The 15,327-nt window shown below is 39.9% G+C and overlaps 1 non-coding gene and 1 pseudogene across 1 annotated transcript; both read right to left on the bottom strand.

Annotated features, from left to right (window-relative positions):
- Nucleotides 1-6,933: 6,933 nt before the first annotated feature.
- LOC114117831 (TATA box-binding protein-associated factor RNA polymerase I subunit D-like) lies at nucleotides 6,934-8,524 on the bottom strand (annotated as a pseudogene).
- On the bottom strand, nucleotides 6,935-7,062 carry LOC114118121 (small nucleolar RNA SNORA40). The gene has a single exon (XR_003591668.2). It is a non-coding gene; the product is annotated as a small nucleolar RNA SNORA40 (small nucleolar RNA).
- Nucleotides 8,525-15,327: the final 6,803 nt, after the last annotated feature.

The following is a 15,327-nucleotide window of genomic DNA, read 5'->3' as shown; positions in this document are numbered from 1 at the left end:
TCTCAAGCTTCGTGAGGCAAAAATAATGCCGGCTAAGGTGATGCTAGAGGGATTGGGGGCAGGAGAAGAAGGGGACGAAAGAGGATGAGATGGCTGGATGGCATCACTGACTCGATGGACGTGAGTCTGAGTGAACTCCGGGAGTTGGTGATAGACAGGGAGGCCTGGCGTGCTGCGATTCATTGGCTCGCAAAGAGTCGGACACGACTGAGCGACTGAACTGAACTGAAGGTGCTTTCAGAAGGCTAGTCATGGAAGTAAATACGGCCCCGGCATATGTTATCCGTATTTTGCATAAATTTTTGTATAAATTGTATAAATTTTTGTATAAATTATATACAATGATATACAGTATACAATTTTTTATAAATTATATACGTAAATTGTATAAGGTTTTGTATAAATCCGTATTTTTATACTTTGTATGAAAAAAAAAAAATTCCAGAGAGGTAGGAGTTCACTGGTTGGCTTGGCAGTGAAGAACACCCTCCCAGAAAGGGAAAAGAAAATACACTGGGTAAACGGACTTCAAGGAGAGCTTCCGGAGGGAAAATAGCTTGCAAGAAGCTGATTTTAAGAAGAGAAAAAAGATTTCCAGAAACTGCTACAGTATGGGGCTGGCCATTAACGAAGGAAAAGAGCGGCAGGGGCTACCCACGGTGTGACTGGGGGTGGGGGCTCAGGAAAAGGCCACCAGAAGTGAGGCCATTAACGATGTGGCGTCAGTGGGAAAAGCCCGACCTGAATCCATCTTGCCATAACGGAAGGGTGGTGATGAGGACAGTAACCCAAGATTTACGGCAAAGAACGTGAAAATTAGGTGTGCATCAGGCTGTTGTGAAACTAGGCCGTGGTTAAAAGAAACAGTCCTGGAATATTCTCTAGTTACCAACGAAGAATCAAAGCTACTCCATTTTGTAAGGTTCCGGGAAAAGAGCCTTTGGAAATCCCCTGACCTCACCCCACCACATGCGAACCAATCAGAACCCTTGGCCAGCCCGAGAAATTCCAGTCAAGCCCGGGAAAGGAGAACCAATCAGAACTCAACACCTAACCCTTCACCAGAAGGTGACCAATCAGACCCGGAGACTCCCATTTTTTGAATTTTTGGCTCAATAATACCCTATATAAGCAATGTAACCCACAGCTCAGGGCTCCTCCCTATAGCTGCTGAGTCAGTATCGGTGGGAGCCCCAGCTCCAGCTTGGTAATAAAAACTCTTGCTTTTGCATCGGATATCGGCTCCCTGGTGGTCATTGGGAGATTTCACGACTTGGGCATAACAACAAATATTATGATGGGGGACTTCCTTTAGTACTTCAGTGTTGGCTCAAATCGTATCCAGAAAAGCTTGGGGTGGAGAGCCTTCCCTATTATTACTAAAGCATGCATATGTGTGCTAAGTCACTTCAGTGGAGTCCCACTCCTTGTGATCCTATGGACTTTAGATCGCCAGGCTCCTCTGTCCATGGGATTCTCCATGCAAGAATACTGGAGTGGGTTGCTTTGCTCTCCTCCAGTAGATTTTCCCCACCCAGGGATTTAACTGGAGTTTCCTGTCTCCTGCAGGAGAAGGCAATGGCAACCCACTCCAGTACTCTTGCCTGGAAAATCCCACGGACAGAGGAGTCTGGTAGGCTGCAGTCCATGGGGTCGCTAAGAGTCAGACACAACTGAGCGACTTCACTTTCACTTTTCACTTTCATGCATTGGAGAAGGAAATGCCAACCCACTCCAGTGTTCTTGCTTGGAAAATGCCAGGGACGGGGGAGCCTGGTAGGCTGCTGTCTATGGGGTCACACAGAGTAGGACACGACTGATGTGACTTAGCAGCAGCAGCATGTCTCCTACATTGGCAGGTGGGTTCTTTACCACTAGCTCCACCTGGAGCTTCTCGGATAGCTCAGTTGGTAAAGCATCCACCTGCAATGCAAGGGACCCCGGTTCCATTCCTGGGTCGGGAATATCCCCTGGAGAAGGGATAGGCTACCAACTCCAGTATTCTCTAGCTTCCCCTGTGGCTCAGCTGGTAAAGACTCCTCCCACAATGTGAGAGACCTGGGTTTGATCCCTGGGTTGGGAAAATCCCCTGGAGAAGGGAAAGGCTACCCACTCCAGTAACATTGGACACGACTGAGTGACTTTCACTTTCCACCTGGGACACCCAATAAATTATTATTACTAGGCTTTTTCTTCAAAGGACTTATCACTTGGTGACATAGAATCTCTTGACTGTCTCTTCTTCACTATTCTGTAAGATCCGTAAGGGGTATTCCCTTGCCTGTGTTGATCTCTGATGTATCTTCAGTGTGGAGTACAGTGTCTTGCACAGTGTTGTTGCTTTAAAATATATCTGAAGGAGTGAAATGTCCAATAACCCAACATTTCAGATTCAATTCCAAGACAGCCGCAGCTTGGCAAATTTCCATTTCCTTTCCTGTGAATAAGACCTAAATGTTTATAACTTGGATAGGTGGCTAACTACACGGTAGTTAGGAAATTAAGGGAAAGTAGGGCTTCCCTGGTCGCTCAGACAGTAAAGAATGTGGGAATCCTGGGTTCAATACTGGGTCTGGAAAATCCCCTGAAAGAGAGCATGGCAACCAACTCCAGTATTCTTGCCTGGAGAAGTCCACAGACAGAGGAGCCTGGCGGGCTATAGTCCATAGGATCACAAAGAATTGGACATGACTGAATCGACTTAGCATACATGCGCTCAGGATAGTGAGAGGCCAACAGCCCCACTCTCAGAAGAGGGAGAAAGAAGAGAAAGCACATCTCAGTTCAGCAGGTAACAGTGAAGCTGGAATTTTTGAAATGGCAGCAGCTCTCAAGAGTTTTGAGATCTTTGCCCTTTAGATAAAGTTTTTTCATCACATCCTTTAAGAATGTCACTTCCCATCTCCTATATTTTCCTCCATTCTTAGACATGAAACCAGTCAATCCTAAAGGAAATCAACCCTGAATATTCATTGGAAGGACTGATGCTGACCCTCCAATACTTTGGCCACCCAATGCAGAGAGACGACTCATTGGAAAAGACCCTGATGCTGGGAAAGGTTGAGGGTAAGAGAAGGGGGAGGCAGAGGATGAGATGGTTAGATAGCATCACGGACTCGACAAGAATTTGAGCAAACTCTGGGAGATAGTGAAGGACGAGGAAGCCTGGCGTGCTACAATCCATGGGGTCACAAAGAGTTGACATGACTCAATGACTGAACAGCTTGGAAAGTGCAATTCTTGTCCTTTCTATCTGAGGATCCTCTTTCATTTTGCTTTTCCCAGTTTATATTGAGTCTCTAATCACACACAATTTAGAAGACAGCTATGTTATTTAGAACTGTCTTCCAGTGGCTCACTCCCTTAAATGACAAAAAACTGATTAGTCCATTAGCTTGTTCATTCAAGTCCCAAATAAATAATTGGTTTTTATTTTTCTGTGCTGGGAAATATAACTTTCTAGGATGATGGAAATGATGACAGATTTCTCTCAGTATGTACTTTTCAGCCATATCACTCAGTCAGTTCAGTTGCTCAGTTGTGTCCAACTCTTTGCGACCCGTGGACTGCAGCACGCCAGGCTTCCCTGTCCATCACCAACTCCTGGAGCTTGCTCAAACTCATGTCCCTGAGTCAGTGATGCCATCCAACCATCTCATCTTCTGTTGTCCCCTTCTCCTCCTGCCTTCAATCTTTCCCAGCATCAGGGTCTTTTCTAATGAGTTAGCTCTTCAAATCAGAGGTGGTGACAGTATTGGAGTTTCAGCTTCAGCATCAAAGGACAATCAATCAAGTCCTTCCAATGAATATTCAGGATTCATTTCCTTTAGGATTGACTGGCTGGATCTCCTTGCAGTCCAAGGGACTCTCAAGAGTCTTCTCCAACACCACAGCATCAATTCTTTAGCACTCAGCCTTCTTTATGGTCCAACTCTCACATCCATACATGACTACTGGAAAAACCATAGCTTTGACTAGACAGATCTTTGTCAGCAAGGTAATGTCTCCGTTTTTTAATACACTGTCTAGGTTGGTCATAGGTTTTCTTCTAAGGAGCAAGTGTCTTTTAATTTCATGGCTGCAGTCACCATCTGCAATGATTCTGGAGCCCAAGAAAATAAAGTCTGTCACTGTTTCCGTTGTTTCCCCCACCTATTTGCCATGAAGTGATCAGACTGGATGCCATGATCTTAGTTTTCTGAATGTTAAGGTTTAAGCCAGCTTTTTCACTCTCCTCTTTCACACTCATCAAGAGGCTCTTTAGTTCCTCTTTGCTTTCTGCCATAAGGGCCATGTCATCTGCATATCTGAGGTTATTGATATTTCTTCCAGCAATCTTGACTCCAGCTTGTGCTTCATGCAGCCCAGCATTTCACATAATGTACTCTGCATACAAGTTAAATAAGCAGGGTGATAATATACAGTCTTGACTGTGTGGATCACAACAAATTGTAGAAAATTCTCTAAGAGATGGGAATACCAGACCACTTTACCTGCCTCCTGCAAAACCTGTAAGCAGGCCAAGAAGCAGCAGTTAGAACTGGACAAGGAACAACAGACTGGTTCAAAATTGGGGAAGGAATATGTCAAGCCTCTGTATTGGGAAAGATTGACGGCAGGAGAAGGGGTAGACAGAGGACAAGATGGTTGGATGGCATCACTGACTCCTGAGCAAGCTCCAGGAGATGGTAAAGGACAGGGAAGCCTGGCATGCTGAGTCACTGAACAACAATATATTGGAACACCTGCTGTATAGAAGGCCAAGGGGATGGGTTTGGGGACCAGGAACCAGGGATGAATGGGATGATGACAAGCCAGTGAAGTTATCTCATTTGCTGGCACTTAAGCTGTTCAGAAAATTAGATTTTCAGGGACTCAGGTTTGCAAAGCAAATAAGGAGCTACCTAAACAGGGTTCAACAGACTAGGCAGAAAAGTAATAGTGCCATGGCCTTTATTTTACACTTTATAATTTAAAAGGAGACCCAAGTTCAAGCCCTGAATTGGGAAAATCCCCTGGAAAAGGGAATGGGTGCTTGGAAAGATTGAGGGCAGGAGGAGAAGGGGACGACAGAGGATAAGATGGCTGGATGGCATCACCGACTCGATAGATGTGGGTTTGGGTGGACTCTGGGAGTTGGTGATGGACAGGGAGGCCTGGTGTGCTACAGTTCATGGGGTCGCAAAGAGTTAGACACAACTGAATGACTGAACTGAACTGAACCCACTCCAGTATTCTTGCCTGGAGAACTCCACGGACAGAGGAGCCTGGTGGGCTACTGTCCATGTGGAAAAGACTCGTCAGAGCCCCTTGGATAGCAAAGAGATCAAACCAGTCAATCCTAAAGGAAATCAACCCTGAATATTCACTGGAAGGACTGATGTTGAAGCTGAAGCTCCAATACTTTGGCCACCTGAGGCAAACAGCTGTCTCATTGGAAAAGACCCTGATGTTGAGGAAGATTGAAAGCAAAAGAAGAGGGCAGCAGAGGATGAGATAGGTAGATAGCATCACTGATGCAAGGGACATGAATTTGAGCAAACTCTGGGAGACAGTAAAGGACAGAGAAGCCTGGCATGCTGCCCTCTATGGAGTCACAAGAATCAGACATGACTTATCAACTGAACAACAATTAAAGAGGAGGGGGATGAGTTTCAACAGGGACTAAGACTTCCGGTGTTGGTACCCCAACAGAGAACGAACTCCTGGAAAGTTAAGTTGCTAAGTCCATGGACTGTGGCCCACCAGGCTCCTCTGTCCATGGGATTCTCCAGGCAAGAATAGTGGAGTGGGTTGCCATTTCCTTCTCCACTCCTGGAAAGGGAAATGGCAATACATCTAGTAAACAGACATCCCCAAAAAGCTTTGTAGGAAAATTTCTCTCAGGAAGTATCTTTTAGGTCAGAATAAGATTTCGAGGAAGTGACGCAGTGTGAAATAAGTCATCATGTTTCAAAAGAAAAGAGCAACTGGTATGAAGCTTAATTTTTTTAATATAAATTTATTTATTTTAATTGGAAGCTAATTACTTTACAATATTGTATTGGTTTTGTCATACATCAACATGAATCCACCACGGGTGTACACATGTTCCCCATCCTGAACCCCCCTCCCATTTCCCTCCCCATACCATCCCTCTGGGTCATCCCAGTGCACCAGCCCCAAGCATCCTGTGTCATGCATTGAACCTGGACTGGCGATTCGTTTCATATATGATATTATACATATTTCAATGCCATTCTCCCAAATCATCCCACCCTCGCCCTCCCCCACAGAGTCCAAAAGACTGTTCTGTACATCTGTGTCTCTCTTGCTGTCTCAAATACAGGGTTATTGTTACCATCTTTCTAAATTCCATATATATGCGTTAGTATACTGTAATGGTGTTTTTCTGTCTGGCTTACTTCACTCTGTATAATAGGCTCCAGTTTTATCCACCTCATTAGAAGTGATTCAAATGTATTCTTTTTAATGGCTGAGTAATACTCCATTGTGCATATGTTCCACAGCTTTCTTATCCATTCGTCTGCTAACGGACATCTAGGTTGCTTCCATGTCCTGGCTATTATAAACAGTGCTGCGATGAACACTGGGATACACGTGTCTCTTTCAATTCTGATTTCCTTGGTGTGTATGTCTAGCAGCGGGATTTCTGGGTCGTATGTCAGTTTTTTAAGGAATCTCCACACTCTTCCTATAGTGGCTGTATTAGTTTGCATTCCCACCAACAGTGCAAGAGGGTTCCCTTTTCTCCACACCCTGTCCAGCATTTACTGCTTGTAGACTTTTGGATAGCAGCCATTCTGACTGGCATGAAATGGTACCTCATTGTGGTTTTGATTTGCATTTCTCTGATAATGAGTGACGTTGAGCATCTTTTCATGTGTTTGTTAGCTATCTGTGTGTCTTTTTTTTTTTTTTTTCCCTTATGGATCATGTTCCTTCTTATCTGTATCAAAACTCATACTGAACAATGAGTTGTGGGTTTCAAAAGAGGATTTACTTTCGCACTTGTTTGTTAAGTCTTTGTCCACAAATTAAACAAAAACAAACACAAGTGCTACTGTAAAATACATTATATACAGTGGTGATGAAAATGATATTTGAAATACAGGTAATTAGGAAGGGAAAATTAAGTTATTACAGTACTCAGCATTTCACACTAAACTCGTCTAAGTAAAACAAAAACAGGAAGTTGTAGGTCCCCTAAGGTGAAAAAAAAATTTGTTTATGCAAACTTTTCAAGATTACAATCTGTTATTTGATTCAGTGCTCAAATGGTACCTTTAAGTTCTCTTACCTAGAAATAAACCATCATAGGCAAAAACAGTAGGACTTTTGTTTATTATTTGTAAAGTCAGTCTCTGCAGTAACAGCTTCCATTTTTTCTACATAATTTTTCTTATAATTACTACTTCAAGAGTTTCACAAATCTGTTTAAGTATTCTTTATTTTCTTACAGGGTTGTTTTTTTCCAAGGCTGACCTATATAGACACTTATCTTCACTTTTATTCTGTTTACCTTGTCTGGTATTTATAATCCTATCTCTCTGCAGGCCATTTTGTCCTCTGTCCAGTGTTTAGATTTTGATGTTCTCTTTTTAAGCAAAGCAGTTTCTTCAGTATATTCCTCTTGATCCAAATATACATTCTTCTTTGGAAATTCAGAACTTATTATGAAATAACTATTCTCCACCAACTTAATATCACATTCATCATGTTCAAGGTTTGCTGCAATCTCCTCCTCTGCTGCTGGCTCTTCAATAGGAGAGAGAGATCCATCATCATCCAAGTATCTCTATCTTCGACTATCAAGGTCTTCTTTTTCTAAATCTTCAGCAACATTCATCTGTTTCAAGGATTCCTTGAGGTAGTATTCATACTTCAGTTTTTCAAGGTAGTTAAAAAATCCTCTTGCCACTGCTTGCTCAAAGGTTAAAATTTTTCTCCAAGGTAATGGTTTTCTTCCATTTTCTGATTCTAAAAATGGTCTTTTGTCTTTAAATTGTTTCTCAGTTAATTTGTGAGTATCTAGTTGTTCTCCTTCCTTTTGGTCTTCCCATTGATCTTCCCGTTGGCTTGTATTTCTTCTTTTTACCTTTACGTTCCTTATTTTTGAATCTTTCAAAAATAGCCTTTAAAGTCAGTGGTCTTGGCTCTATAGATGAGTCACTAGATGACTCTGTTGCCTGAGTACTTTTGGGTATGTGAAAGAACTTTCTAATAGTGTTTCTTTGCCTCCGTTTAGGTGGGACAGGAACACACTGAGTTTTAAACAAGCTGCTACCAGAGGAAGAGTTGTCACTTTGATTCTCAGTTTCCACAGCTGAATCAGATGCCGCTGTATAGTTAAGAGAATCCATTCTTGATCCAAGTCCCTCTCAAATTATCTTTTGCTTTCAATAGATTTCTGACCATGTAAAATCTGGTAAATGTTGTGTAGTTTCCTGCGCCGGCTCGGCACGGGCCTCTGCTGCGGACAGCAACCTACCCGACCATAGCACTCCCTCTGTGTGTCTTCTTTGGAGAAATCTGTTTAGTTCTTTGGCTTATTTTTTGATTGGGTCATTTATATTTCTGGAATTGAGCTGCAGGAGTTGCTTGTATATTTTTTAGATTAATCCTTTGTCAGTTGCTTCATTTGCTATTATTTTCTCCCATTCAGAAGGCTGTCTTTTCACCTTGCTTATAGTTTCCTTTGTTGTGCAGAAGCTTTTAAGTTTTATTAGATCCCATTTGTTTATTTTTGCTTTTATTTCCAATATTCTGGGAGGTGGGTCATAGAGGATCCTGCTGTGGTTTATGTCAGAGTGTTTTGCCTATAACTCCTCTAGGAGTTTTATAGTTTCTGGTCTTATGTTTAGATCTTTAATCCATCTTTAATCCATCTTGAGTTTATTTTTGTGTATGGTGTTAGAAAGTGTTCTAGTTTCATTCTTTAACAAGTGGTTGACCAGTTTCCCAGCACCACTTGTTAAAGAGATTGTCTTTTCTCCATTGTATATTCTTGCCTCCTTTTTCAAAGATAAGGTGTCCATAAGTGCATTGGTTTATCTCTGGGCTTTCTATTTTGTTCCATTGATCTATATTTCTGTCCTTGTGCCAGTACCATACTGTCTTGCTGACTGTGGCTTGGTAGTAGAGCCTGAAGTCAGGCAGGTTGATTCCTCCAGTTCCATTCTTCTTTCTCAAAATTGCTTTAGCTATTCGAGGTTTTTTGTATTTCCATACAAATTGTGAAATTATTTGTTCTAGCTCTGTGAAAAATACCATTGGTAGCTTGATAGGGATTGCATTGAATCTATAGATTGCTTTGGGTAGTATACTCATTTTCACTATATTGATTCTTCCAATCCATTAACACGGTATATTTCTCGATCTACTAATGTCCTCTTTGATTTCTTTCTCCAGTGTTTTATAGTTTTTCTATATATAGATATTTTGTTTCTTTAGGTAGATATATTCCTAAGTATTTTATTCTTTTCATTGCAATGGTGAATGGAATTGTTTCCTTAATTTCTCTTTCTATTTTCTCATTATTAGTGTATAGGAATGCAAGGGATTTCTGTGTGTTGATTTTATATCCCGCAACTTTACTATATTCATTGATTAGTTCTTGTAATTTTCTGGTGGAGTCTTTAGGGTTTTCTACGTAGAGGATCATGTCTTCTGCAAACAGTGAGAGTTTTACTTCTTCTTTTCCAATTTGGATTCCTTTTATTTCTTTTTCTGCTCTAATTGCTGTAGCCAAAACTTCCAAAACTATGTTGAATAGTAGTGGGGAAAGTGGGCACTCTTGTCTTGTTCCTGGCTTTAGGGGAAATGCTTTCAATTTTTCACCATTGAGGATAATGTTTGCTGTGGGTTTGTCATATATAGCTTTTATTATGTTGAGGTATGTTCCTTCTATTCCTGCTTTCTGGAGAGTTTTTATCATAAATGGATGTTGAATTTTACTAAAGGCTTTCTCTATGATTATCTATTGAGATAATCATATGGCTTTTATTTTCAATTTGTTAATGTGGTGTATTACATTGATTGATTTGCAGATATTGAAGAATCTTTGCATCCCTGGGATAAAGCCCACTTGGTCATGATGTATGATCTTTTTAATGTGTTGTTGGATTCTGATTGCTAGAATTTTGTTAAGGATTTTTGCATCTATGTTCATCAGTAATATTGGCCTGTAGTTTTCTTTTTTTGTGGCATCTTTGTCAGGTTTTGGTATTAGGGTGATGGTGGCCTCATAGAATGGGTTTGGAAGTTTACCTTCCTCTGCAATTTTCTGGAAGAGTTTGAGTAGGATAGGTGTTAGCTCTTCTCTAAATTTTTGGTAGAATTCAGCTGTGAAGCTGTCTAGACATGGGCTTTTGTTTGCTGGAAGATTTCTGATTACAGTTTCAATTTCCGTGCTTGTGATGGGTCTGTTAAGATTTTCTGTTTCTTCCTGGTTCAGTTTTGGAAAGTTATACTTTTCTAAGAATTTGTCCATTTCTTCCAAGTTGTCCATTTTATTGGCATGTAATTGCTGATAGTAGTCTCTTATGATCCTTTGTATTTCTGTGTTGTCTGTTGTGATCTCTCCATTTTCATTTCTAATTTTATTGATTTGATTTTTCTCCTTTTGTTTCTTGATAAGTCTGGCTAATGGTTTGTCAATTTTATTTATCTTCTCAAAGAACCAGCTTTTGGCTTTGCTGATTTTTGCTATGGTCTCTTTTGTTTCTTTTGCATTTATTTCTGCCCTAATTTTTAAGATTTCTTTCCTTCTACCAACACTGGGGTTTTTCATTTCTTCCTTTTCTAGTTGCTTTAGGTATAGAGTTAGGTTATTTATTTGACTTTTTTCTTGTTTCTTGAGGTATGCCTGTATTGCTATGAACCTTCCCCTTATCAATGCTTTTAAAGTGTCCCACAGGTTTTGGGTTGTTGTGTTTTCATTTTCATTCATTTCTATGCATATTTTGATTTCTTTTTTGATTTCGTCTGTGATTTGTTGGTTATTCAGCAGAGTGTTGTTCAGCCTCCATGTGTTGGAATTTTTAATAGTTTTTCTCCTATAATTGAGATCTAATCTTACTGTGTTGTGGTGAGAAAAGATGCTTGGAATGATTTCATTTTTTTTTTTTTTTAATTTACCAAGGCTGGATTTATGGCCCAGATGTGATCTGTCCTGGAGAAGGTTCCATGTGCGCTTGAGAAAAAGGTGAAATTCATTGTTTTGGGGTGAAATGTGCTATAGATATCAATTAGGTCTAACTGGTCTATTGTATTGTTTAAAGTTTATGTTTCCTTGTTAATTTTCTGTTTAGTTAATCTATCCATAGGTGTGAGTGGGGTATTAAAGTCTCCCACTATTATTGTGTTATTGTTAATTTCCCCTTTCATACTTGTTAGCATTTGTCTTACATATTGCAGTGCTCCTGTGTTGGGTGCGTATATATTTATAATTGTTATATCTTCTTCTTGGATTGATCCTTTGATCATTATATAGTGTCCTTCTTTGTCTCTTTTCACAGCCTTTGTTTTAAAGTCTATTTTATCTGATATGAGTATTGCTACTCCTGCTTTCTTTTGGTCTCTATTTGCGTGGAATATCTTTTTCCACCCCTTCACTTTCAGTCTGTATGTGTCCCTTGTTTTTAGCTGGGTCTCTTGTAGACAACATATATAGGGGTCTTGTTTTTGTATCCATTCAGCCAGGCTTTGTCTTTTGGTTGGGGCATTCAAACCATTTATGTTTGAGGTAATTATTGGTAAGTATGATCCCGTTGCCATTTACTTTATTGTTTTCCATTCGAGCTTATACACCCTTTTTGTGTTTCCTGTCTAGAGAAGATCCTTTAGCATTTGTTGGAGAGCTCATTTGATGGTGCTGAATTCTCTCAGCTTTTGCTTGTCTGTAAAGCTTTTGATTTCTCCTTCATATTTGAATCAGATCCTTGCTGGGTACAGTAATCTGGGCCATAGGTTATTTTCTTTCATCACTTTAAGTATGTCCTGCCATTCCCTCCTGGCCTGAAGAGGTTCTATTGAAAGATCAGCTATTATCCTTATGGGAATCCCCTTGTGTGTTATTTGTTGGTTTTCCCTTGCTGCTTTTAATATTTGTTCTTTGTGTTTGATCTTTGTTAATTTGATTAATATGTGTCTTTGGGTGTTTTTCCTTGGGTTTATCCTGTTTGGGACTCTCTGGATTTCTTGGACTTGGGTGATTATTTCCTTCCCCATTTTAGGGAAGTTTTCAACTATTATCCCCTCAAGTATTTTCTCATGGTCTTTCTTTTTGTCTTCTTCTTCTGGGACTCCTGTGATTGAATGTTGGGGCATTTAACATTGTCCCAGAGGTCTCTGAGGTTGCCATCTTAGGACCACCCCTCCAAAGCTTAAATTTTGATTGGGAAAGGCCACTAAAAATTAGGCCAGTGAAGGTCTGGAGACAATGAGAATGGCACAACCAGAATTGAGAGTCCAAAACTATTAAGGTCAATAGCTATTTGGCCAAGACATTAAGATAATTCCATGGGCTTAGTCTTTTCAACAAAAGATGCTGGTATACTTATATAATTATCTGCAGAAAAATAACTTCAGACCCTTAACCCTAATGATACACAAAATTTAACTCAATATAGATCTCAGTCCTAAATATAAGAAGTAAAAGCATAAACTTAAAGAAGCAGACAGGAGACAAACTTCATGAACCTAAGGGAGCGAAAGGGTTCTGCAGCAAGACAAAAAAGGCTGAGCCATAAAATAAATGAGTGGAGCTAGAGATTGGGAGAAAATATTTACACATTTAACATCTGACAAAGGATATTCAGAATATATAAAGAGTACTCAAAATTCATCAAGTGTCGAATTATTTTGGGGGGTTATGAAAATTTCTACATATTAGATCATGGTGATGGATGCACAATCCTATTGTTAAATGTTAAATATTAACACAAGTGTTAATGTTGTGTTAAATGTCATTAACCTATTGTTAAATGTTAATACAAATATTAATGTTGTATTAAATTGTAACACAACTTATTAAATGTTATTGACTACTGGCAAATGTTACATATAAATTATACCCATAAAACTGTTAAAATCAATTGCTGTTCTGTACTACAAAATTTATAAGATATGGACATTTTAAAATACACCAGCTATAACTGCAAAATTATAAGGCTATTTAGGATTTTAAAAATTGGAGCTATCTGGGATATATAAGAAAAATTGTACAACAAATCTTGAAGTGATAATGTAAGAATATGGATAATGAGAGGGTCATAATATAAACTGAATATAACTGAATGCCTTATGTTTTTCAAGTATAACCCTATTTAATGCACATCTTTTATATATGGCTCAAATTACTACCCTACTAGTTCACCCATCGTATTATTACAGACACATAATATAAATTATAGATATATAAGAACATTTTATAATATGGAAATACATTTATAATGAGAAATTAAATGATGAAACTAGATCAAACCTATTTTTTACAGCTTTGAGATATAATTGATATAATTTATACCTATTTTAGCTATGACAAACCTAGACATTGTTTTGAAAAGCAGTGACATTACTCTGCTGACAAAGGTCCGTATAGTCAAGGCTATGGTCTTCCCAATGGTCACATATGGATGTGAGAGCTTGTCCATAGAGAAGGCAGATCACCAAAAATTTGATGGCTTCGAACTATGGTGCGAGAGAAGACTCCTGGAAGTCCCTTGGACTGCAAGGAGAACAAACCAGTCAATATTAAGGGAAATTCAACCCTGAATACACTTTGGAAGGACTGATGCTGTTGCTGAAGCTGAAGCTCCAGTATTTTGGTCATCTGATGTGAACAGCAGACTCACTGGAAAAGTCCCTGATGCTGGGAAATATTGAGGACAGGAGAAGAGAGCGCCAGAGGATGAGATGGCTGGATGGCATCACCGATGCAATGGACGTGAACTGGGGCAAACTCTGGGAGATGGTGAAAGATAGGGAGGCCTGATGTGATACAGACCATGGGGTCGCAAAGAGTCAGACATGACTGGGCAACTGAACAACAACCACAAATACCTATTTTAAATTTTTATTTGGAGAAAACTTTAGATTTACACAAAAGTCACAAAGTACTACAAAGAATGCATATATACCTTCATTTGACTTCCTCTCATGTGAATATTTTATATAACCTTGGTTTGTGTGTGCTCAGTTGCATCTGACTCTTCATGGCCCTATGAACTGTATCCTGCTAGGCTCCTCTGTCCATGGGATTCTCCAGGCAAGAATACTGGGGTGGGTTGTCATGCCCTCCTCCAGGGGATCTTCCTGACCCAGGGATCAGACTCAAGCCTCCTGCATCTTTTGCATTGCGGACAGATTCTTTACCCAGTGAGCCACCTGGGTAGCCCCTATGTAACCATCATACGTTTATCAAATTAAGATAGTAACATTGCTATGACACTCAACTAAATTAGTTTCTATTTGGATTTCACAAGTTTTTCCACTACTGTCCTCTTTCTGTCTCAGGATTCAACCCAGGGAATACTGCCTTTAAACATCATGTTTTCCTGAATTCCCTTGTTCTGTGACCATTTCTCACCATTTTCTCTTTTTCCAGTCTTCATTTTGAGGAGTACTGATCAGGTATTTGGGATATTGACCTTCTTTTAGGTCAGTCTGTTTTCCTCATTAAACAAGGGTTATCCATATTGGAAAAGACACTTCTGAATCGAAGTCCCTTTCTAATAACATCATGTCTAGGGGTATAGACTATTAAAGGGACAACAACGGTAATATTTGCCAGATTTTTCTACTGAAAATAGCAAAAAAAAAAAAAAGACCAAAAAGAACCAACATATAGAGCTCACATCAACAGATTTCAAGATTTATAAACCTTCAGTAGTATTGGTGAAAGGATAAAACAGAACAAAGGAATACAATAGAGATCCCAAGAAGACCCACATAAGTCAGTTACACTCAAGTGTTTCAGAGAGGTAAAAAGTTTATTCAAAATGGAGAAAGATAGACTTTTCAGCAAATAACTTAGAGGTTCATAGCCCCCCCCCCCCCAAAAAAATTCCAGTGGCGGGGCCGGGGTGGAGTAGGGGCGGAGGCAGTGTGGGGGCAGGGACTCTCAAAGGAATCTCAACACATTCATCCCATAAGCCTTATACTGATAAAGAACTGATATCCAGAACAGAGTTCTTAAAAGTCAGTTAAGAGCCTGCTGAGCAGTGGGCTGATTTCCTTTAGGATTCACTGGTTTGATCTCCTTGCTGTCCAAGAACAGGAGCTGGATATTAAATTGCTAACCTAGGGGAGAAACCATGCTCATTA

The sequence above is a fragment of the Ovis aries genome, chromosome 14, assembly GCF_016772045.2.
Source record: "Ovis aries strain OAR_USU_Benz2616 breed Rambouillet chromosome 14, ARS-UI_Ramb_v3.0, whole genome shotgun sequence".
Lineage (NCBI taxonomy): Eukaryota > Metazoa > Chordata > Mammalia > Artiodactyla > Bovidae > Ovis > Ovis aries.
The sequence above is the reverse complement of the archived record's forward strand: the minus strand, read 5'-3'. Positions and strand labels throughout refer to the sequence as shown.